The 25,797-nt window shown below is 41.5% G+C and overlaps 1 protein-coding gene across 16 annotated transcripts in view; it reads right to left on the minus strand.

Annotated features, from left to right (window-relative positions):
• CELF4 (CUGBP Elav-like family member 4) overlaps nucleotides 1-25,797 on the minus strand; it is a 700,175-nt gene that overhangs the window by 554,992 nt on the left and 119,386 nt on the right. The gene's annotated exons all lie outside the window — the stretch shown is intronic.

A 25,797-nucleotide genomic window follows, 5' to 3' on the forward strand; every position in this document is an offset into this window, starting at 1 on the left:
TTCAGAATTACACGATCTATTTTCCCATCTTTGACCATACCTGTGAGAGTCAAACATAATGAAGTGAAAACTGAGCTGTGCTACACCAGGTTTACCAAGTCTCAATGGCAGCAGCACTTGGCTCTGATATTACCAATGAGGCCTGAAGCCAGGAGTAGAAAGATCATTCATGATGGGCAAAGACTAGGTGCATTTTGGAAGCTTCTTTCTTCCCTCTTGTTTGAATAGCAGAGGTTGTGCTTGCCTGGAGCTGCTGCAGTGGAAACCCATAGATTGTACTCCTTTATATCATCATTAGCCTGAAAAAGCATGTGATCTGTGCTCCAATTTACCAGTAAGGATTGGATGGATGGCTCTGTTGATGGCAGGAATATCCTGGCAGCCTACTGCTGCAGCAGTGAAGGGTATCTTCCACTCAGGTCAGATCATCAGATCTGCTCTCTGTGAAGGTTTGGGGTGCAAAAGGACACAGCAGATCCTACAGAAAAGCTAATTTGTTTGGATGGGGGTAGGTTGAGAAGGACATTTTGGGTGGATGGGACCTCACTGGACTGTGCTCAAGTTACATGTACAAGTTTGACCCTTTTAAGAGTCTCCAAAAGTCCCTCACCCTTGGGTGGGCTCCTGTCCTACAGCTCTGTGCAGAACTGCTGGGTGCTGCTCTCACACCTGCCACACCCCACCGCAGGGTCAGCTCCCATGGGAACCACTTCTGCAGCACTCTCGGGTCAGTGACACCAATCCCCATTTGTTTAAAAAGAAAGAAAGAATTTCATATGCAGTTCCAACAGTATTTTTCTGTGCCAGTAAATTGCTTGTCTCTGCTCTCCATCCCATGGGCCCCAGGGAGGTTTGATGAAAGGTGCAGTGATTTGCCCTAGTATAAGTTCTTACATAAAAATCCTGGTTTAGAATTGGCTTGTGATAATAGCTAAGCCAGACTGGTCATCCAGGTGAAAAGAGTGAAATTTTGTTAAAAATTAGGATACAGTTCTTATTCTTATACCTTTTTAAATTTTTTTAAAATTGTTTACTTATCTAATATTACCTTTCTGAAGGAGCAGATAGCCAGGAAATCTGCATTTAGGTGCACAAATGGTGGAACTACTGAACATTAATTTTTCCAGGCTTCCTCCCAGTTTGGATTCTCTACTGTCAAAGTAATGTTCTTAATCTCAACTAAGGCTTTTCCCTCAGTGGGAATCAGGCTTTCCCTCCTCTATCCACAGCCTTATTTTTATTAGGTTTGTAGGAAATGAATACATTTGAGAGGGCTTATTCCAGAAAAGGTGGGAGAGAGAGGAAAAGAGACAGAGAGAGAGAGAGAGAGAGGGACTTGGCTAGTCAGTTCAACAGACTGAAAAAGGCAAGAACGGAAGATAGAGGTACAGTAAAAATGTTTAAGACTCATGTTCTCAGAAACCCAAGCTTAAAAGAGAATCAAAAGGTATTGTGGTGATTTCAAAGATGTAGCTTCTTGACCTCTACACTATAATAATATTTACTCTCATTTTACTCACTTGTTTTAAAAAATGAAAAGTATAGAAAGCAAATAGATTAAAAATATGAGTAAGAAAAATGGATGACAATTTAAAACAAAATAACCAGTTACACTGGTCAGCTGGTTAAGCTGCATACGTTGGCAGCTCCTGAATCCTGACGCTGTAGTCTTCTGACTCCTATACACACTCTTGTGTATTTATCAACTCCTTTTGTTATTGCACACACTGATCTTCTAGGTCTGGCACACTTTCTAAACACTTCTGAAGCTCTTGAGCCTCATTTGCAACCAGTGGCAGCATTGTGCATAACCATGGCTCTTCTGCCCTTGTCTGTGAAGCACCAGGAAGTAGTGTCAGGAGTGCAGGCACAGAGCAACAGGAAAAGTCATGGCATCACTAACGCAAGGAGGGCTGAGTCCTGTCTAGGATGAAAAATGTCTCTGTATGCCTGAGATGGAAATCCAGCTCCTTTCAAGGCAGAAGAGCCTCTGGCCATACACAGTGAGTTCAAAGTGCCACACTCACTGTCACATTGCCATGAAGAATGGAGCTTATCTTTTGGAGGGCAGCTTCATCCCCGGTTCCAGTGGGGTCACTCTGGGGAGGGATTGAGCCTAGAGGTGTGGCACCACACTGGAAGCAAAAAGTACTGTTGCTAAGGAGCATGTGGAGAAATAAAAAATTCTGTTCCTCTCTTCTCTCTATAAAACTCTTCAAGTAAAACACTGTTTCCCTGTGCAGTGTAACAAAAATGACAGCAGCCTCAAAAGTTTTGTTTTGTCACTTTTTGTGACATCTCCTGTCTGCTCAATTATTCAGTGGCCAAAGGGACCAAACTTAGTCTGTTCTAGTTCAAAAGCTCATGGTCTGCTCTGGTGACCTAGAGAAGAATCTTTTATTCACAGGGAGCTGAATGGCAAAGTTTCTCTTGAAACAGAGGCCTCCTACGGCCAAAAAAAGTGCAATATTCTGGAGAGATAAACATCCTAGTATCACATTTCACATCTTGTTATTCTCCAAAATGGCTATAAAATCTAACCCTAATTACTTAAGCCCACATACACTCGATAAACTAAAAAAATTAACTAAAATGTCCAACTGTGCCCTTAAATCACTGGGACACAGGAAAATCAGGTTTGAAATCTTGGTTTCATCCCAGGTTTTCTGTAAAACCTGTAAATTATATGAGGAAATTTAATGTGCATCATACGTTAGCTTGCACACCCCTCTGGATCATTCTGGAACCCCACCATGCAAAAACACTTGCAATGCCTCAGCACCTTGAAATTTGAGTCCAAGGTGCAAAATCAGGAGACGACAAACAAGAAGGAAAAAATGAGACAATGCCAAAAAATTATATTATGTATAAAACATTCCCCTCCCCGTGCTGCTGTAGATTTTGTCTACATATTTTAAAAAACACCCAAAACACCAGAATAGACATTGTCTATTATTGAATGCTTACTGCACCACAAGCACAACAGATCACAATGCCTAAGCAACACGAATAGTCTCAGCTCTTGCCAATGAGACCTTTGAAAATATGTACCTGTTTCTAGATTTTACAAATTTTGGAAAACACACAAAGCATTGTGCTTTGTAAGAGCAAACGTGCACCAGCCAGTCTTCTCTACTCTGCCATCCCTTAAATGCTGAAGAAGAGAGAAGCTCTCCTGTGTTGGACATCTAATTCTTGTGTTCTGCAGGTTCTACAGGGACCCTGCGTTCTTCATCGCAGTTCTCTGTCCCACATAAGCCATGCTCCTGCAGTAGGCAACATGAAACCCTAAAGATACACTTTAGTGTAAAAAAGACTTTCCTCTTCAAGGGGAAACTAAGCTACCTTACAGTTTGCCAGAGTGACATCCTGCTAGGTGGGGCAGAAGAGATGAAGGTCAAAACCACTTACTCAGGGCTAGAATGGCTGATGTACTTGAGTATCTGTAGTCAGCAGCAGAGTAGGCTGTGGCTACCACAATGTCCATGCACAGGGTAGACACAGAACATCTAAGTTCATACGTGTGTTTTTTATATGGTAAATGACTTACCTGGAAAACTTTTCAACTCACTGCTCACTTGTTAGTTGTGCTATACTCTTGTAAGTATTTGACAGAACTGTACTCACAGTTCTTCTTAAAAGGCAGCCTTTTTTTTCCACCTATGGCTGACTTTTTGATCCATGCCACTGCTATCAGACGTGCGCAGCAAATTTCTAATCAACACATTTAATCACACTGTCTCTTCAGAGAGGCCACTGTAGTGATCATGTAATCTCCTTTGTCTGGGTTCCTGGAAATTACTTGGAAAAACAATGGTTGCAGCTGCAGAAGTGCTGCAGAGTGAATAGAGAGAAGAGGTGCTCCAGCCTCTTTCTCAGCTCCAGCATTTCTCCCTCAATTTAGAAAATGCAGAGGATCCAATTAGCAACACTGAGTATAGTTTCCAGAGCTATTGATGGGGCTCTGCATGGAGCACTTCTCCCAGCTAGAGAAATAGCATATCTAACCAAAAATACTACTAAGACTTTTATATTATATTGGCTAACTGGTGTTGGAGAGACTGAAGTCATCATTACCATTGCTTAGGGTTTGTCATGCTGCCATACCAAATGCACGTTGGAGATTTCAATGGGCAGAAGTGACAGCAACTTAAAGGGGCACCAACTGTTCAATTTATCTCATTAACTTCAAGCTCTTAAGTAACCTGTCCTTCAGAAACGCTTCAAGAGATTTCATTGACTGCAGAGTGAGCTGAAGGAGATTAGCTCCTAACTTGACACCTCAGCTGGAGTGAATCAGGGACCAGCAGTCAAAGACACAAGGCTGAACCACCAGTTCTCTTCACAGTTGTACTGCTGGCTGCTGGTGAACAAGCCTTCCTCTACCCCATTTCTCTGCCACCCCTCTCCACTCCTTCCCCACACTGGAAAACTCCCAAAGGCAAAGCTCATCTCTGCACATTCATGAGACACTTAACCCTGCAGGGTCCTGCCTCTCACTGAGCCCAAAAAGCAATTATTGATGCATAACTTTACAATCTGAATTACTACATCACCAGCAGAACTCCTTTTGACAAGGCAACAGTTCACATTTAAAAAAAACCACCCTCTGAATTAGATGATTTTAATGGAAGTACAATCTTCCACATCTGAGTAGAATATTAATACAAAATTGGAAACAGCATCTTGGTATTAGGAGTCTACTCCCTAAGTTCACTATGTATTGAATGAGCAGAGATTGGCATAGCCAGATGGCAATTCAGATCCTAGGTAGGCTGAACTGACCCCTGGAAGTGTCTGTGAATATTAACAGTTCCCTTTAATGATTTGGAAAGCACGTCTTAATTCATACTGAAGCCTCTAGCGTATTTCTTTCCTTTCCCACCCGCCTCACAAAATGTTGACATAGAAGACACCAAAGCAGAAAATCCCCCCAAAGAACTCTAAAAAATTTACTTTTATCTTCTTCTATTTGAAGCTGTCTATGCAACAGATTGTTTTCACCCACTTAGTAGCATTTTCTGAACAAAACCATCATTAAAAACTGATATTTTATAATTCTGATTTTCAAGAAATAGATCAAAAAAAACCTCTTAGGTGCCACATAGTATAACAAAAAGGATAAACTCTGCATCCATTGACACAAATGTCAAGGGTCTCATTCTTTTGCAGGTCTCAGCTTTAAGTGGTACCTGCTACCACAGCAGTATTGTTGGAACTGCTGTAAATGATGGAGGAGATGAAAAAGAACATGAAATGAAGTTGCCCTTGCACTGATATATCATTTTTCCTTGTTTCTACAGAGCATAACAGTTGAAGAGGGGAAAGCTGGACATAGGCCTATTCATATGAACAGCTGCTCCTGCTAATTACCTGTCGGTTTCTAAACTCCTCATCGGAAGATGAGGGAACAGCATTCTTACCACTGGAACTATTAAAAGATCATCTGTTTCTATCATCAGACCAGGAATGGAGACTCATCTCACCAGGACGCTAGTAAGGATATTTAAGAGGGAACTGTAGCAGACAAGGATTCATTTATCTCAAATTCTGCCACTGTGTGTCTGCCCAAGACTTCTTCTATTCCCACCTGTGGTGGGGGATTCTGTTTTCATGACCAAGCTCCCATTTAGGGACTGCAAATTCATGGGTAGCATAGGAAGGCAGTGAGACAGGAGCGTATGTGAATGGCCAGAGACACAAAAAAACAATTGTGAGTAACGTTTTTTGAGAATAACACTGTCCTCCACTGGAAACTGACCCTGAGATGTTTTTTTCCACTCTCTTTGTGTGGGTTTTAAGTTAGAAGGAAAATCTCAGGCTGCTTGCTTTCATGGACCATTCACAATGGTGCTAAGGATTCCTGCTAACATCAGTGAGGTTCGGATCAGGCTGGCAGCTGCTCACCAGTCATTTGCACCAACGACTGATTAAGACCCTACTTTAGGCTACAATTTAAAATCAGAGGGGTTTTAGGGAGATACTTCAGTCATCTTCTGGCTCAGACTGAAAAATATATCCAGTCTCATCCAGTTTATGTAAAGAGCAGGCATCATGAAAAATATAATCAGCTCTGTAAAATCTTAGTATTAGCCACTGTTAAAAGCCCAGAATACTTTTGTTCATTATCAAGATGGGATATGAAATCCAACAGAGGAGAGGGTTGGTGGATACTGTATACAGTATGGATTTTTCATGCTGTCAACCATTAATTTATCCCACAAATTAAACACCTTTCATATCATTTTATTAGGGAGATACCAACTTGCCATCAGTAAGGTCTTTTGGCAATGTAATTTATACATACTTTTTACCCATCTGTTAGCACTAAGGCTTTCCATTGTTTTGGTGGTGTTTTGGTTTTTTTTCTATATCCTCTTCCAACTCTCCTTGAAAATTGAAGGGGATTAGGTTAGGATTAGGTTAGTTTTTTAAAGTAAAAAGTCACAAAGATGGATGAAGATACTTTCCAAGAGACAATATGCTGGGGATTCCTTGCTGCTAAATGTTCCCAGGTGGAAGGATTTTTCTCTATTTTTTTTTAATCTCTATATAGTTTTTGCTTCTTCTGTCAAAGTAAACTGGCCAAGGTATCACTTAGCTTCATTTCCTGAGGCCTGACCAAGGGTCAGAGATTACCTTGAACTGACGTCTGACATTAGCAAATAAACAATCTCCTCTTGTTTCCCACTTGGTGAATCAGCAGTCCCCATGCTAATCGTGTCGACAGGTTTTTGCTAAAGCAGAGGAAGGGGAATTCCAGGTTGACAAATAAGTCCCCCGAGAAATGCACCTGTCAGTTACAGGAGAGCCTGCATGGCATCTCAGAGTCAAGAGCAACAGGACGGATCTGTGCCACTGAAAGTGATATTCACAGGGTCATGGCAGGAATGAGCTACACTGGTGCACACAGGATACCAAGGCAGCACAAAAACTGTTGGTATTATCCACCACAGGCCCCAGAAACAAAAACCAAAGCAATGCATCTTTTAAAAGCACAGCAGTGCACACACAGGAGATGCTCTGGCCAACTGACCTTTTGCTTCTTGTGTTGTTTCTTGCTGTGTTGCTAAACAACATCTACACAGCATCACATGCCACTAGTTCCCTGCTGTCCATAAACTTTCCTCCACTCAGTTGTCCCAGAGAAAAAATGCTAAATCATCTGTAACTTTATGCCTTCCACAAGGTTCCTTTCAGAAATATTTCAGAAAAAATGCCCTCTGTTTCTTTCCCCCACTCTTTCTCCAAATAGGGTCATTACTTCCCCTCCCACAGTGAGCACAAATTGGTTGTTAGGCCAGATTCTAAACCAGAACCAAGCCTGTGAGGATTCAGTCATGCAAGAAGGAAACCTAGAACCACTGTATTATTCAGCGTGGAAAGAAAAGGACAGACAGAAAGAGCACTTTTGTGACCTGCTGTGGAAAATGTGATTTCAAAAAGAGCCAGATGAAGGGAAACTGGGGATAGGAAGGAAGTAGCTGGGTCATGGTTTGGTGTCTCTCTTTGCCTCTTCCTCCCTGCTCCCAGTAATCTCCTTTCTCTCTGTCACACCAAGGCAAACTGGGTACCTGGCTGGAATCCGAGACAATTTCGTCCCACTCTAGGACCTGCAATGCTGAAACTACAAAATACCTCTCTTTACTCAGAAATCTCCATTGACTCCCCACTCCTGTGGCAGCTCTGGTTACTGCAGCACTTTACCAGGGAAAATAAGTATCACCCTGGGCTAGGGAGATCATCTGGCTGACATCTCCTCCCCACAGAACAGGAGACAAGTCTGAGCAGTCCTAAAACTACAACCTGGCAGGACAAGGCAGAGTGAAGCACAATATTAATAGCACCAATATTGCCATTATCACATTAGCACAGGCTCCAAATCCTTTTGAATTACAAGACCAGGCTGGGATCAACCTTCCCAAACAAGTAATGGAAAAGCAGGGAATAAACTTCCCCTAGCTGTCAAATTGTGCTCTTCTCTCAAGCAAAATGTAATTTTTGCTTTCAAAGAAGTGAAAAATATATTCCATGGGAGGTAAGCATTTCTGGTTTAATAATGAAATTTACATCAATCCAATTTTACTCATCAAGAACAGAGAGGCTTTGAGAGTGCCCTGAATTTCCAGTATTCAGGTGGCCACTGATGCTCAAATTAGCTCTGTTTCACAGCTGTTATTAGTAGTGCTTTGTGCCTGCTTCACAACTAACAAAACCGTTTTATATTAACACAGGGACCTATATAGATTTGTCCATTAAATGCTAGTACATTAGACCCAAGGTGTCCCTTACAAGTATCCCAGTGGAGTTTTCTAAACAATCTTGGCTAGAGCAACATTGGGAGGCAAGTTTACTGAGAAACATCACTATTAATAATAACCCTTCCAGGGCTGAATCCAGGGTCTAACAAAGAGCTGTTTTGGAAGTGTGACTAAAGTTAGACCATCCTAGTGGGAAGAGGGTAAAATAAACTGTTAGAAGTAAGATAAAGAAAAATAAAATCTCAGCAGAGAATGATACGATCAAATATTTAGATTCAAAATCCATTATATTACGTAGAATCCTTTTCCCCTCCCCCTGTCCCCACTCTGACAATGATATTGCAAAGGCAACAAAAATATATTCCTGACAGATCTAAATAAGATTTTTATCTCTAGAGGGGAAGAGACTTGTTAATTTTTTGGTGGGCTGGGCAAAGCAATGAGATCCATATTGTTGTAATTATTAATTTCTTCAGCAAAGTGATAAATCTCCAGGTACTTTACATATTGGCTACATTCTTTTTTTGTATTTCCAGCAAAGCTATTAATTTAATACCATCTTCTCAAAGGAAAGAAATCTTAATGGAATTAAGGATGCATGATCACAGCTAGAAAAATGAGCAGAGACAGGAAGAGGGACAGAGAGAAAAAATTAAAGCTCTGATAGTTTAGTCTGTTCAAGAATACCAGTAGAAAAGTGTTCTCTAGAATGTTAATTTGTCCTTATTTAAGTAGATTCTCTGTCCTGATCAAAGCCATTTTTCGAACTTTGGTTGTGCCAATAAGTAGATATTGGCTGTATCCGACCAAAGTTATTCTCTAGAAAGGGATATTCTTACAAGATGATATTTATCTAGAAATGTCATGCAAACATAGCCAATCTGAGTACAAATATGCATGTATATCATTTGTGCCTACAATTCTTTCCTGGAAGGCTTTGATTCCTGCTAAGGCACACTAGGATCAAGGGCTCTGTGACTGCAGATCAGTCCCCAGCCAGGGAACACAGCCTAGTCAGAGAAAGGAAGGCTGGACAGAGCATCACTGTCAGGAGGTCACCATCACCATCTCTCCCTACACTGCACCCCAGGGAACAAGACTCATCCAGGTCCCTTTTCCCTGGCTCTCACATGCTGTGACCCCTTATGGAAGGATGGACCATTATGGGAGGTCTGGGACCAGTGGAACACCTGCTGGACAAGGGGACCACACTGCAACAACGCCCATGCCCCACCATCTGCTGGACATGTGCAGGAGAAGGAAAATCAGGGAGGTAAATCCAGACTCACTCCATCCAAAGCAAGGGCCAGGCTAGAGAGGATAAAAGTATCACATTAGGTGATGCACTGACAGCAGTCTGACACTTCTGGTAAATGTCTGAAAAAACCTTTAAGTCCCAATTAAGGGATTTGCTCAGCCCCAAAGTTTTTGTTTTGTTTTGTTTTAGTTTATTGAAACTACCAAGATGATTGTGCTGGGGGACAAGCCAAAAGGTTTTGCTTTTAATCTTTTATTTTCCTGTTTCCTTTCTTCTTTTTGCTTGCTCAGTGGTATTCATAAAGCATTACCACCTAGGGACAGGTTGCAAGGGGTTCAAATGTGATGATAGTTTCCATATCACTACCTGAGACTAGGAGAGGCCAAGGGGGATCGTGCTTCCTACTGAGCTTAATATTTTCAAGGAACAATGCCTGTTACAAACCCACAGTGCCGCTGGGCCCCAAATTCTCCTTTTATTAAGAATCAGTCAATGCAGCTCCACCTTGGGAAAATTCAGTCTCCAAGCCTCAGCCACGAGTCTTTCTCAGAAAAGGGGGTTCTTGCCATGCCTTTCTGGTTCCCTCCTTTGGCCTCACTGCAGCAGACCAGGATGTTAATTGGAAAAGCAAGGCTAATTAAAACCAGAGAGGCAAACGAAACTGTGGGGGGAGTGAAGGGAGGAGAGGGAAAAAAAGTTAAATTCAAGCACATAATAAAGAACATTTCTGCCCTGCTGTTCCTAGGAGGAATCTCATAACAGTGGTGCAACAGCCCAGAGGCTACAAGGAAAAAAATTAAGCTACTGTGTATAACAATGAAAACATCAAACCCTTTGTGTACCATCAAAATGGAAACCAAGAAATAAAGTTAAGATGCTAAACATGTGTTTGAAGAGCACTGAAGCATGTGGCATGTATTTGACTTCCACCTTCTGGGGCGTGCAGGGAGGCATGACTGAGATCTATTAAATCCAATGATGGCCAAATACTCCACAGGTGCATACGGCTCCAGTCAGGGCACAAACCTTGAAGTACATACACACAGATTTTAGAGAGTCGTGCCACCAGGCAAACAGGGTGCCTCGCTGGAGAGGAGGATCTGTCATCTCTTGGGAGAAGGTCTCATCACCTTTGCTCTCTGAGGATGCTTAGAGGTGCTACATGTACTCATTCTGTGACCCAGCACTTGCCTCTCTCACTCTGGGACCAGCCTGGGACCCACCCACCACGGCAGGAGGTGCCTTTGCAAGCAGGACAGTTTATAAGAAACCTCTCCTAACAAATGTGACATCCCACTTCCTCACAGCCACCAGGGCACTGGTGCACACAACAGCTTGCTGATGGAAAGTCGAATCAGCAAGGGCCAGAAACAGTGAGTAACAGGATTTAAAAGATCAGAGACATTGTTTTTCTCATCTCTAATTAAAGACCTTCTTTATGCTTTATGTCTCCAAGAATGATAAGACCAAGCTAAATCTCAGGTGATGCAGACACTTTTCTTTTTTGTCTGGCAAGTCAAAGGGGCTGCAGAAGGAAATGAGAGGGCTAAGGCTGATGTCCTCATTTCCCTCCTTGCACATCCCCTCCTCCCTTTCCTTCAGGAGAGTTTCACATCTTTTGCAGAGTCCCCAAGTGCCCTCAGAGTTGTTAACCCTTTTTCTGGCTGCACACAGAGCCTGTTTTCTGCAGGTCACTGGATGCTCCACATCCCAGCCTGCACAAGTGAAGGAAAAGCTTGTGGCAGCAAACATGGACAAGGTTGTATTCCTGACCATTTTCTTTTCAGCAACCCAGAGGTGACTTCTTCCTTCAGAAATACAGCTTGAGACTCATTTTAAGGCCATTCAGACACAAGGAAATTTAAACTTTCTCAAGTAAATCAAAAAGCCTGTAAGAATATAAACAAGGTTCTCAATAAGCGGGTAGGAAAGACTGAATTTCCCCTACAAGACCACTTTCATTTCAGCTGAGAAAGAGACCTGAATATTTGAAACACACACAAAATACCAAAAGGAAAACACAGCGTACAATTCCCTTTTTTATTCTTTTACTCTCAAGCTCACTTTTGTTATTAGCTTAAAAATTTACCTTATTAATTGGCTGTGGCGAGGAACACCATTCACAAGACATTTAGCTACTGTGAGTAGGAATAAAAAGAAGACAGATAAAACAATATATATTGAGAGATTGAACACTACTTTGCATCACAAGAGGGTACAATAACTTGAAGCATTTCTGTCCCCACACAGTGAAATTGCCCTTCCCCAACCTGCTTCATCAGCTTACAAAAAGTTCCTGTTTCTAAGGGATTTTGACCTCTCTCTCTTTGTTTCTTCACCAGGATCACAGTAAGTGTGATAGGACCTTAAGGACAAAGAGAGGAAAACAAATAAAAGAAGGCAAGGACAATTGCAGAGCGGCCAGTGTTAATGTCACCATATAAAGGGTCTGTCAGCATTTCCATTAGAAACTCCTATTTTCGAAGGTTTATAACTTGGCCATAAAAATTCACTCTGAGCAGCAGCTGGAAACTTGGCAAACAAAATCTCACTCAGCTTCAATTGATTTTTCTTTTCTTTCTTTCCCCCTGTTCCCCATCCACCTTCATCCTATATCTCCTCCACTCCCCCCTTCTTTTATCCTCCTCCTAGACAGTAAGTTTGAGTTGATTTAACCAAAGGATGCAAGAACAGGCATCCTGTTTCACGTTGTCAGATGCACTAACACTGCTCACTTTTTGCCTTTTCTAGTCCCTGGTGCTTTGTTTATAAGGCCTGCAATCTTTTGGGGCTTTTGTTTTGCTTCCAATTTTTTTTAATAAAGCATTTAATAAAGACAGATCTCTACTTTGGGCTGACTGCAACTACCCTGGATCAATATGTAACCCCCCCCCCCCCAAACTTCTTTGAAGAGAAATAATTAATTAAGAAGAAGCTCGTCAGGAAAGTGTGGTTGCAGTCAGTCCTTTGTGGCATGTGAAGTCTGGTCAGAAATATCAGGATAGTTCAGCTAGAAATAGGAAATGCTGTGTCTCCTGGTTTGTGCTGGTTTTTGACTCACCAAATCACTTCTCCTGTCATACAAAGGGCTCATCTACATGGGATGTTTAAGTGAATATGACAGCAGCCATCTTGGCTGACACTTGAGAGCAAACTGGAGACTCTAAGCATGATGCTGTGCAACTTGAATTAAATTGCCAAGGCGGACGGACCAGGCACGGAGAGGGGATGCATAACATATGCTGAACAGCAGGAAGGCAGCTCTGTAGGTGTAAGGAGTGACTGGAATTAAATGCAGTTTGCCCTGGTACAAGTCACTCCCCCAACAGCAGCTCTGAGTATTCGCAGATGAAGAGAGTGAGAAGGGAAAGGAAGTAGGAGGAGTGAGGAGGAAAGGGAAAGAGGGGCATTGCTGTGGTTGGATAGGGAGATTTCAAAAGAAGTCCCGTTGAAGGTAGGTTTTAATGTGATGCTAAGCAAACAAACATTGTGAAAGCAGAGCAAGGAGACTGAAAAGTGAGGTGTGAAAGGCTGAGAGTTCAGGCTCAGAAACATCCCTGTGTTTGAGATGCTTCTCTGAACTGCCTGAGTCAGCAAAAGGGAGAAGATGATGGGGAGGCACTGGCCTCTGTCATGAGATTTTCCATCCCAGTTTTCATTGGCAAGAGCAAAAACTCATACACAAAATCAAAAACAAAAGAGAGATTAAATAGGAGGAAAAAAAGGCAAAATATTGACGGTCTGAATTTTGGGACATCTAATATCTGTGTGTGTGTGTGTGTGTGTGGGATTACATTCATGCCTGTACACTGGCTGTTGAATTCCACTGAGCAGTGTGTTTTTTCCACCACGTGTCACAATATAATTCAAGCTGGACAAAGTGAGATGACAAGACCAAAATAGCCACAGAATGATTTATGGATCACCTGAAATATTCAGTGCACTCTTTCTATTTTTACGTTATTCTAAGAAAAATAAACAATTATATTAGAAGCCTATAAGGAAATTACATCACTGCAGAAGTAGCCTCTATACCATGATCTCATTCTTCAGACTCTGCACAAAGAATTATCTATAGAGTGAGGCATCTCCCTCTGCTTTGTTTTGTACATACTAAACTGCCTAAGAAAAAATTTAGGGCAGTGTCTCTGTCTTCCTCCAAGTGTTTTATAATCCTGCATCAGTTAAACATGAGAAGCGAGTTTAAATGTGAACAGTTGGAAATCCAAGCTTTTGTCAAAATTAATGTTCAGGGTGTTTTATCTAAATTCCATACAATCATGTTTTGTCAATGTCCTAAGGTATCAACCTACCTGCTCAGTGGCTTAGAATTTATCCAACAGAACATATGAGCTCATCTAATTCAAACTTGTGCATCTTGAATACCCCACATGCAATTGAGATAACAATACTTATCTATCCTTTGGAAGAAATGCTGCAAAAATTGGTGCTTTAAAGAAAATTTTAAAAGTCAGCTTCAAATTGAACAAGAAGAAAAATTTAGTTAAAAATCATATGCTAACATTTCTGCTAGAGTACGTAAGCTCGGTAAATGCTTGTTTTCCCCTATTAGAGTAGTGGTGTCCCCTAGCAGCAAAAGAAAGGGCAAGTAAATAAAATGTCAGAAGAGAATTGGGGCTGCAAGAAAGCTCACAGAGAAAAGAAGGAACACAGTAATTAGGAGAAGGACTTAGGGAAACAGTTGCATCATCCCACGGAGTAAGAGATCAAGTGGAAAGGAGAGGAACCAGGAGAGACTTTGTTTTTGATGTTTTTAATTGATGCAATGCATGGCTGATGCCTGAAGATTTGCTACCAGTTTTGTTATTCTAATTAGCGAAGTGTACAGACAGGCAAACCAACATCAAAACCCTGATCCAGTGCCACAGACCTCAGGCAGATTCGGCAGCAACTGAGGAGATGCGTAAAGCACTGTGACACCAAACACCTACACACTGTAAAAAAAGGGATTTATGGGCTAGCATGCAAGACTGGCAGGGAGACTGTCCCTTTTTGTGGGATGGAGGCACCTCTGGTGAGTTACAGCTTCAGCAGAAGCAAAGCCAGACTTAGCACAGGCACACCTCTACTGGCTTAATCCTGCACTTGAGGGGGAAGGGGGTGTTTGCTTTTTTTTTTTTTTGACAGAGGTTCATGAATATGTTTGATATGTAGATGTAGATTTATATCAGTTAGGGTAGGCTAAGTAAAGTTACTGGATAAGAGAGGCTAAGGAGGTGTATGGTTAGGGATTAGAGTGCTGTGATAAATGGTAATATGCTTTTGTAATTAAAGCAAATCTTATGTTAAAAAGGACTGGAGTCTGTTTGACTGGTAGATAGGGGTTTGGGTCTATTTACAGTCCAAAGGCACATTTAAACTGTTGAATCTCCCAGTTCCAAGTAGATCCTTTGACTGTGTGATAAGAGTGTTTTTCATTTTCTTACTACTGACTCCTCCTTATTCAGGGCACATCCTGGTTTCTGAAGGAATGAGTTTTTTCTTTGTGATTGCTATCCAGAAGCTGAGCTTGGAAAATGTGACTTAGTTCTGTAAATATTTGACCTCTCCATCCCTTGCACATCCCATCCTCACCTTCCTCCATCTCTCCATACAACCTGCCAGCGAAACACTTTCCTCATGGTGTCATCTCTCGTGGGGTAGGAAAAGGGCAGCACAAACCCAAAACTGGCACACAAAAAGTAGTGGTGCTGATGTTTTCTCCTGACCGTATTCACTTTGCACTTCACAAAATGGCTACCCAGATATAAAACATCAGTGGGGGATTTAAGTATATCATATATATATATATATATATATATATATATATATATCAAGACAAAATAATCTTGGATATAACTGGGTATATCACAGTCCCAAGAAAATTACTTGAGGCATTGCAGCTCTGAAGGAAGCTAATCTTGGTATCATATTATCCCAATTACCAGTTTATTATTTCTTCCGCTTCCATTCAGAGATGTATTTTCCAGTCTGATAAAGCATATGCCAACTTGAAATTAGGTGCTGGAGCTATTCATGTGTAAGAGTTGGACCTGAAAATCATTCTTTGACATCCAGAGTTTGGAATTATTTTAGCAAAAATGAACAGTCTTTGTGGATACAAAAATGATGCTAACAAGGATTTTCTTGCTATTTTCTAAGTCTGTGAGAGACTTTTCTCTCTCACAGAGAGGTAGCAGGGAATGTAAACAACCAAGCCACCTGCAACCTTGAAAAGTCTTGTTTATGGTATAGTAGAAAAATATTTTAACAATGGATGTTTTAGGATTTTAGCCAATCACCCCAAGGGGTGGCTGATCCTTTGTCCAATCAGACTATGAAGAAAAACGTCTATAAAAGAGTTTGTAAAATAATTAAATAATTCAATATTGCTGCACAATTCCTGCCTGCTAGATCTTCTCTCCTCCTCCTCCCTACGGCTGCGGGACACGGTGATATACCCTAAGGCCCAGGCCTGTGGTAATAAGTCTTCATAATCAGTTTCTGTTTGGTTTGGTGGGGATTTTCTGGGGAAAGAGACCGGGTGCAGGTGGAGGGAGAATATGTTTTGATCATTCATAGAATTCTTCAAATCAAAACCAATACAAATTCCTCTAACAAAGAGCTCCCTACTCTGCAAAGGTCTCCTACTCCCTGTCACCCCAATCTTCCCACCATTCCAACTTTTTTCCCCCCTTTAAATGTCTTCATGAAATTTCATTTATTTTGTTTAAAACCTTAAACTCACCTCTCTCCCTGAGCAGCACTTCCCTCACATAAATACCACAAAATGCTGAATGTATTTTTTCCTCTGAGGAATCATTTAGATCACTGCTAAAAGTACAGCCTGGCATTCAAGTTGTTCTAAATCCTCTGGATTCAGGCTAACTTGTAGCACACCACTCCCACTTTATCTTGCAGCTGTAGCTAAACCCTTACCAGCGCCCAGTGCAGGACACCTGTACCTAGGATGTGGCCATTATTGTACCCAAGCCTGAACACATTCCAAGTTGCACACACCTGTGGGCATATGCACACATGTGAAACACATTCTCGGAGGATTTTTAAGCATCTTTTAATCCAAACACCTAACTCATTCTATGCAATCACCTCCTATGGAAAAAGAAAAAAAAAATTAAATGTCCTGACACAATCTCTTGCAGTGGAAACAGGAACACTATGATCAAAGAGACCAGAAGGGAGTGTGGGATTGAGTCAAAGAATTTCAGGCGAAGTGATGCCAGATGACTTGCCTTTCTGCAGCCGGGCACTCAAAACAGAGCTGCAAAGACTTATCTGACCTCTGAGAGCTGTGCCTTTGACACAGGACCTTCTGGATATAATCACACACTGCCAGCTTCTCTGCCTGCAGCCTCCCTCTACCTTGTCCCCCGGGCAAAAAGCATTCAGGGACATAACCCCGTTCACTTACTCAGGGGAAATTCTGCATTCCCAAAATGGAGATCCCAATGAGATTCCTTCCCAAACCAGGAAGTTCACAGGATCCCTTGGCGCTTATAATTTCACACACACAAAGGCAAAGAGCAGGAGAACACAGCTGTATTCACCAGCTCAGATTATTATAATTAAAAAAAAAAAAAAGCAAAACAAAAACCAAAGGCCAGCCAAACACAGTCTGGACATCCACATTTGTATGGTTTACAGCAGGTGCAAACCTAGAGGACATTAAAAAAAACAACAACAAAACATCTAGATCTTAGAAGATATGTCCAGAGCTTGTCTTTTAAATAATATTGTTGCCTTCATTACTCTGTATTCACTCTGTGAATCATCTTTCCCAAAAACAGTTCTTCATGTTTTTACCTCCTCATATTTTCTTTTTTTTTTTTTCCACAAATGGTTTACTTGGGCCCTTTACCATCAGTTCCCGCTGAAACTGGTGTCATCTCTGGCAATTTATACAGATACTAGAGAAGAACTTTATTATTTATGAAATTTCCTATGCTTTACTGTATCCCTATGGGCTCCATGAAGAGTTAAACTCCTCTGCTGGAAAGATGTGTATCTAAACTTGTGTGGGAGTCTAATATATTCACAGCCTCAGACAAGTTACGTGTGGCATCTCACAAAACCCCACATTCTTCAAGAGCCACACTCACAGCAGACATGTTTACCTTCAACACAACCAACTGAACCACTGTTTATTAGGTGTCAATTCTGTAACCCACTGTGACACAATGAAAGGTCTTCACGTCATCCAAGTAGGCCCAATGCAGCCTCTTGCACAGGCAGGAAAAGCCAGTGAGCTCAGACGGGTGGTCTCATGGGTGACAGTGAACATACCTGCTGTAGGTAGCTCTCAAAAGGTTCTTGTCCCTGTTGGCTACTGAGGGACATCAGTCCGGCACCTATTTTTGAGTGGTCTGAGTATCCATTCCTGCTGCTCCCATTCCCTCTCCAGTGAGAGTGATGCCTTAGGCTTTAACTTCTGTATTTTTCAAATCCTGTACTGCTTAGTGTGAAACTTCATACAGCCTGTTAACTACTTCTCTCATGCTGGTTAGACATAACAGACCCTCTCTGGGTTTGAACTCAAGGACACCTTGTTATCCCAGGCACCAAAATATGTAAACTAAAGGCTGTGACAGGAGGAGTAAACTTGGGGTAATTACATCATTACCTGAAATTATAATTAGAGAATTAACCCTGACATGCAAATGGACCAAACTTATAAAAGTGTGAAGAACTCGTGACCCAGGGTCTGTCTTGTGTGGAGCCCCTTGGAGGCTTTTGGCTGCCCAGCGTGGTCTTTGAAGGCCCTTCAAATAAATACCTGGTTTTAGTCTCTTAATCTTGCCTAGCCTCTGTTTTCAGGTGGCCATGTCAAGGCATCAAGGGGACTACCTGCAGCAACTCCTGACCTCTGGTGTCCACTGCCCCAAGGACGCAGTCAGAGCAGCACTGACTGCTCTGGGATGAAGAGGGTCCACACCCAGCCTGGAGACATGGCACTCCGAGGAGCACAGTGTCGAGGCACGGCACAGCACACGCTTACCATTCTGAGTGCAGAAGCAATGCACGTGAGCATGGCTTCCTGCAGGAAGACAGGAAGAGTTGCCTAAAGGTTAAGTGACTTATTTCAGAACCTGATGCATCTGCAGGAGACACTTAACTCTAGGAAACAGCTCCTATTTCCTCCTTAATAGGAACAAAAATTACAGTCTCTATCAATAACCTGAAAAGATGTTGGAAACTCTAACCCTAGAGCAGGGTTTCTTTTTCTTGGCTATGAATATTTTTTTTTCCACACTTCATTAAAGAGGGATGGTTGTAAAAGGAAAGGCAATAGAGAAGCTCTGGTGCTTCAGCATCCTTAAGAACAACAAGATCTTTTCAAATTTCTTTATTCAGCTCAATTAATATGGAAGTGCACAGGGGCAGCAATTTAGGTGTGGGTTTATGTACAGCTAGATAGATGCAGATATCCTCACAGTAAACTTGCATGTAGATATATATTTATCTATGTGTGTGCGTGAGTGTGTGTATATATATAAAATCTTCAAGACAGATAAAATGCACACAGCTGTTAGCAGCTGAAACGGGCCTTAATTACACTCAGGTTGTCATGGTAACATCTGACAAGCTTTGCCTTCCTGGATGGGAGCGTTTGCCCTCTTGGAGTTTCAACATACCAAGAGAGAGGTTCTAAGGAAAATTAGAATAAATCACACAACTTTCCCTGGCCTTTGTGTCTTCCTGCCGAGGCCAGAGGAGTAGGAAAGAATATTGCTCCACAGGCCTGACGCATCAGAACAAGGCAAAAAGCAAAATGGTACAGGAACTTAAAGGATAATGGCACTTAAAATATTTTGTTTTGCTGAGAACTAGCATCCAGTTAAGATTTCAAAGCATTATCATCATTATTTTTTAACACTTGTAAGGCCTCATTAATGTCAATAAGTCTGGTACATAAAACTGTCAGTATAACATCTGAACTTTTGTTTCTTTTATTCAGATAAGATGACTAATGGAGAAGGATGTTACCCATTTCACCCATCATCTTGTATCAAACCAGTGACACAGTCAGGAAGGGAACTTAGGGCAGTTCTAACTATGAGTCCATACTCTACTTAAGGGCAGCTGGTAATATGTATTTGTTGATGTCTCCTTACCTCAGCTTTTGCCTTTCTCTTTGTGGGAATCAATATTTGTTTCCCTTCAAATACCTTAGAAAAATAATTATTCCTATGAATAGGGTGTTCAACTAGCTTCCCCCTCTTCATCCTTTCCATGTCTTAAAACCTAAATAAACCAAGCCAAACAGGAGAAGGCATACTTAAATCACCACACATCAAGGCTACTTTAATCCATCTGGCCCACACACATGTTCTCCTCAATAGCTGGCAAAATAGCAGTCCTGTGGTGCACAACTTCAACAGAAAGCATCCATCTGGTGAGAGTGGTTCCAGCAAGTTCAGGAATCACAGAGTGGGATTCAGTGATCTGAACTCCAAGTTCGAGTTATTCAACCTAGACTTCCTTTATGGGCAGTGCAGACCAACAGACAGAGGTCAATGTGTCTCTGAAGGTTCCTGTCCCTTTCCTGGCTATAAAACGGGTCTAAGACAGCCCAATCATGCATGGACAGTTGACTTTCAAGTGCTGTAGACTGGGCAAGATGAATCTCCTTTAACAGCTCTGCAAATGCCAGGATACAACAAGTGGCAGCTCTGCTTAAATCACGGAGATGTGGCTCAACAGCTCTTGCACAAAGGGATGTTAACAATGCAGAATTCATGTGTTTGTACAGCAGGCCTCCAAATACTGCTGTAATACATCTAAGAAAGAAGAACTGAAAATCCTAATGAAAGCAAATTTGCATACAAATGAAAGTTATTTTTGCACGCACTATTCCCCCACCTCCAGTTTCATTCTTTTCTCAGAACCTCAAAGATGCATAAGACACGAGGAATTACAGAATTACAGGACAGAAACCTTGTTTCCCACAAAGAGAAGAAACAGCAGAATTTCTCACAAAATGTGCTTGGCTATGTCTATGCACTGATGTATTTAAGGAAAAAGAAGAGGGGGACAAAAAGATTTATCTTTTTTCTGTAACTTAAAAAGGTGGAAGAATAGCATTTGAAAGTGGAAAGTCAAAACGCTTCAGTTCAGAAAACTGAAGCAGAAATGAGAAAAGGGATAAACCCTCTGGGCCGTCCCCAAAATTTCAGAGGGCACAATGCTCTAAATGGTTTTATTGCAAAATGGCATTTTTACACTAAAACCTATCTTTAAAGCCAAATTATATTTTAAAAAAAAATTATTATTCTTTATGCAGAGCACTGGATGTGTGTTATTTTGTCTCTGAAGGATTCTCACATATTAACTTAGAGCTTTTTGCATCAACCTTTCTGAGGAACCTGTGTTTCTATCTTTCATTCCTCTCTTTCTCCACCTCCCCCACTTTAATTTTATTATTATTTTTTTCTTTCATTTCATAAGCTCTTAGCTTTTTAATATGAGAGCCTTTTATTTCTATAAAACTGCAGCTGCTTTCATTTAGTTTTATGGATTTAATGTATTTAGAGGTTCCAAGAGAAGCTTGGAGCTGGTGGTATTATCCAGACATTTGCTGCTTAGTGCCTTTTCTAATGACAAGACTTATCTGATTCAGAACATTTCATATCTGTAGAAAAATTAATTCTCTCTCCCTTTGTCTTTAGGCCTCAAGATTTAATTTGTTCAGGGGATTCTTTCAAGCACTTTTTTTTTTTTCCCCTTTGCAGATACCCTGATGACTTACTTCCAATGCTGATGTTGTTCTTCCTGCTGGCATTTTAGTCTGTACCATTTGCAACTTGGTGCTTGTGTGCCTTCCCATCACCACAGCGTTTGAGCTGCTCTCAGTATTAAATTAAACTCCTGCTCTGTGAGGTAAAGGCTGTCATTCTCTCTATTTTACATACATGGAAACGAAGTAAAGAGAGAACCAGAGCTGGTATCTCCAATGGATCCATGTTGATTTCAATATGAGTCACCTATCCCAAATACTCTTTTGAGTGTAATTCAAAGTGCTTTAGTCTAGGCTGAACAGGAAATTTTCTGAAGGAGTGTAAGTGAACTTGGGCATGATATTAAGGTCACCATCCTTTCAATGGGTACCCCACACCAATCTGTGGTATGATGTCCCTGGAAACATTGTTTATGTCAAGACAAAGAAGCATATCCATCAGAGAAAATCAGTCAATGAATGGTTGAAATTTTTTTTAGACATCAACTTTCATAGTGAGAAACACAGTACAGCAAATTGTGTCATTTAAGACGGCTCCAGAGGCAAAACTAAGTGAGCTACAGCTGTCCTGTGCGGGTTGCAGGTGAACAGCATGTGAGGTGGCCTATCAGCATTCTGAAAACACCATGTTCTTTTTGTGGGTTGGATCATTAGACAAGTATATTCAATTAAGACTACTTTGTCCTCTCATCAGAGTAACCCAAGGACAGCAGCAGGATGCTAAGGCATGGACCAAGACTTTGCAATTACTGAAACACCAATTTAGTTATCACTTGCTATTACTCTGTCACCTCTGTTGCACAGGAGAAAACTGCACCTGTTCAGAAGCACAGTTATTATCCATATCTACTTTCTCTATTTCATCTCTCTGCTTTTTGTCCTCTGCAATAACTCCTGAGGACCTTTAGAAGGCCTCATACTAGCCTTCTTCTTCACCCCATCTATTAACCTGATCAGCAATGAAAAAGTTCATTGCAATATTCATCCATCATTTTTAGGCTTTATGGTTATATCCTTTAATACTTTTATGTGGAATTTACGCCTTACAGAAGCGCCACTTCTAATCACTTAGGACAGTTCACTGTCTTTCTTAGAGTTAAACTCTTCCTGCATTTTTCTTGCAATATTAAGAACCAGACCACTGATCCCTTATGTACCATTTTCACATATTTATTTTGTCCACCCTATTAAAACAAAAAACCAAACAAAACCAAAACACCATACATATATTTAAACATTGGTTTTGAAATCTACACCTGAAAATGTGTATTTTAAAAATTGACAATGGTAATTAGATCTGAATTTAAATTTCTGAAGTTGTGAAATGATTGCAAGAGCAATACTGAAGAAACAAGAAACAAACCTTAGGATCAGATGACAAAATTTCTCCAAAGTCATCAAAACTTTTATGTGTGTCTTTCAAGTCCTTTTCATAAAAATAGTAACCGTATAGGGATCTGAATTTGAGGTGACTAGGAATGGGATGGGGTTTAGAGATCAGAACACAGAAAATAGTAGCAACAGCAAAATAAAAGTTAGTGCCTTCCCCACCCTCATTAAGACTTCTGGAAACTTAAAATTTAAAATATTGAGAACACAAGACCGACTGAGAAGGAAATATATTCTCATGTTTTTGCTTCCATTTCTTCAAAGATCTGGGAGGGAAAAAATTAAACTCCCTATATGTCAAAAACCAGCCATCCCTATCCCTTTAAAAGCTCATGTTTATGAGGCATTTCAGTAAAATGAAGAGGAAAAGATTTGCTGCTTTGCTAAAGAACAAAGCCACAAAAAATACCTTCATGTTTACATACCATAAGGCAGCTAAAGGGCACCCCTCAAACCCTACTAAATGCATTCCCATGTACCTACTTTCAAGACTTTTGATGGGAAAGCTCATAAAAAGCTTGTGTTTTATCAATTGATGGGGCAGGCTAATTGTAACTGCATGTGCTGCCACCCCTGAAACAGAGGAAAAGACAAGGGGTAGGTATAAGACTGGCTCTGTATTTCCCATCTGAGTCCCACAAGACTACTAAATATTAAGTATGTGTGTTAGATGCCTCACTGACCACTGAAGAAAGATTGTGCTAGGCACTGCACAGGGACAGACAGTATCTTGAAGAGCTTACAACCCAAAAAGGTGAGACAGCAAATGGAGGTGACAGCAAAAGGAGGTGACAACAGGCTGCTTTTCAAGGATCGCTTCAAACAGATTAAGCAAAAGATGAAGTGGAAGCAAAACCCGAGTTTTCAGCCCAAAGTTGGGTAAGTTGTATAGAGAGATAGTGCCTGTCTAGCTGCTACCTCTATATACAGGCACCTTCCCTGCACACACAAGTTTGGGGAGATCTCGTGGAGGGAGGTGCTTCTCCAAGGATTCTGGAGAAATGGGCAGCAGAGGACAGATCAAGATGAGACACACAGGAGTTCTCCCTGGGAACCCGCAGCTCAGACTGAGCCATGTCTCTCCAGGCCAGTTTTTCACAGTTTCCATTCAGGGTTCAGAGGATGGGGAGTTTGTTGTCTTGGGGAGGAGGCAACACTGCAACACAAGGTAGAGGGGTCACAGCAGTGGGTGTTTGAACACATCACTGACCCCCAGCTCTTCTAGAAACACATTCTCCCTGGTTTAACTCCCCAGCAGAGCCACAGACAGCTGAACTCCATACGCTCCATTTCATATCCCTTCCCTTATAAACCTTTATTAAGGCTTTATGTTACACAACTATCACCGATACAAAACTATTGCATTTAGGCTTCCAGGAGACCGAGTGCATTAAAACTCCTTGCGTGGAATGGCAGGAACCAATTCCTCATTTTTACTGGCTGGGAACTGAACCTTAATAGGCCACAGTGCACAAAACTCATAAACCATTGGAGTAAGGGGAGGAGGAGAGAGGGGGAATAAGGAGGGAGGAGGGGGAGAAGTTTGTTGCTGAGGTTATGAAATTATTACAGAACAAAACAAAAGACGTGAAGCAGGGCACAGCGAAGAATTCTCCCCACCCATGGCAGAGTTAAGCTTGCCACTGATGCCCAGCAGCTGGAGGAGAAACAAAAAAAGCAGGACCATGCTCTTAACAAAAGAAAGTATTGTTCCTTGCACTGGAACAGCAGCAACCTTCGTCTCCAGCTCTGGTGCTCCTCAGGAGAGGTTGGGGATTGCTGGCTCAGGCAGGAGTTGCCTTTGCCTAGCAACCAGCACAAAGTCCGTCTGTCAGCCTGCTCTACAGTCGCTTCATCCTGCCTTCCCCCTGCTCCAAGCACAGAGCAGGGTCTCTGAGCTCATTTGTCAGACTTCAGCTCCATCCACCTCTAAGTCCATCTAAAGAGAGTGTTCTCCTGTACCAACTGCAGGTAGCAAGATGGTTTGGACCTTTGTGTATTTCACCCCGTTCCCCTTCATGTTATTCTGCTGTTGCAGCCCCTCATTGGGAAGCTCTCAGAGGAGGGACCACCTGCTCTGAGGAGATAGTTAACCCAACATATTCACCTAGGGGAAAGGATTAGGCAGTTCTGCAGCCACACATCTCTCTCTCTGCCTGGCTGTGATGTTAAAATACCTGTTTCTGCTGATGGGAACATTCTAGGTGCAAGGATGCTTTTAAAGCAGGATGTGGAACAAAGCAAAAAAACCACCAAAAAACAGAACACCAAACTCAACCAAAATCCCACAACAGCTGGAATTTGATTTCTAAGGGTTGCTTTCCCTAGCATACATCAGGTTCTTTAAATGCAGAAACAATTCTGCAGATTGCAGAAGAAAAGTCAAATCTACAGCTCAGAACACTTCCCAGCTGAATTAAATTCAGCAGCCATTTATTTTGCTACAGAAAGTTGCTCCCGGGATCCCCCCCATGTTGTGTCACTCTGACCTGAACCACTTGAGCCAGGGATGATTGGACTTCCTAGAAGAGTGAGAACAGATTTCACTCCCCTGCCCAAGAAGAAGAACTTATTAGGAAATTAAACAAGCTGAAATGTGCAAGACAAGCCTGGTAAATGCAATTGTTCTCCAGTCAGAGTCAGAAGAAGTGGCTGCCCTCCAAAAGTTGGAGCAAGTTAGTCCCTGCATCAGGGTTTCTTCAAGTCAGAACAGAAGATAATCACCCATTCTGGGCACGAGAGGGATATTTACTTAATGTGTTCTGACTTTGGAAATGGAAAATTATGAGATACATGGCAACAGTTACCTTCCAGAGCTCAAAGTTATCATAATGTCATTCTTCTAATTACAAGTCGGACTCTTAATACCAAAGGGCCAAAATGAACCTGATTCTAGAGGTAGGAGCAGTATCAGCTAATATTACTTTGGAAGCTGACTGGTATCAAATCACAGCCCACCATCAGGAATCTTCTCCCCTCACCAATGGGCACCTCTTTTAAAGTATTTTTAAAACTCATAGGAAGTAAGTTTCAGCTACAAAATCTTTATGAACAGGGGAAGAACATCTGAAATCAAGGAGGGATTTTTTTTTCCCCTCTCTTTTCTAGAAATATTTTACATTTGAAAATAAAAT

Source organism: Corvus cornix, chromosome Z (assembly GCF_000738735.6).
Source record: "Corvus cornix cornix isolate S_Up_H32 chromosome Z, ASM73873v5, whole genome shotgun sequence".
NCBI classification, from domain to species: Eukaryota; Metazoa; Chordata; class Aves; order Passeriformes; family Corvidae; genus Corvus; species Corvus cornix.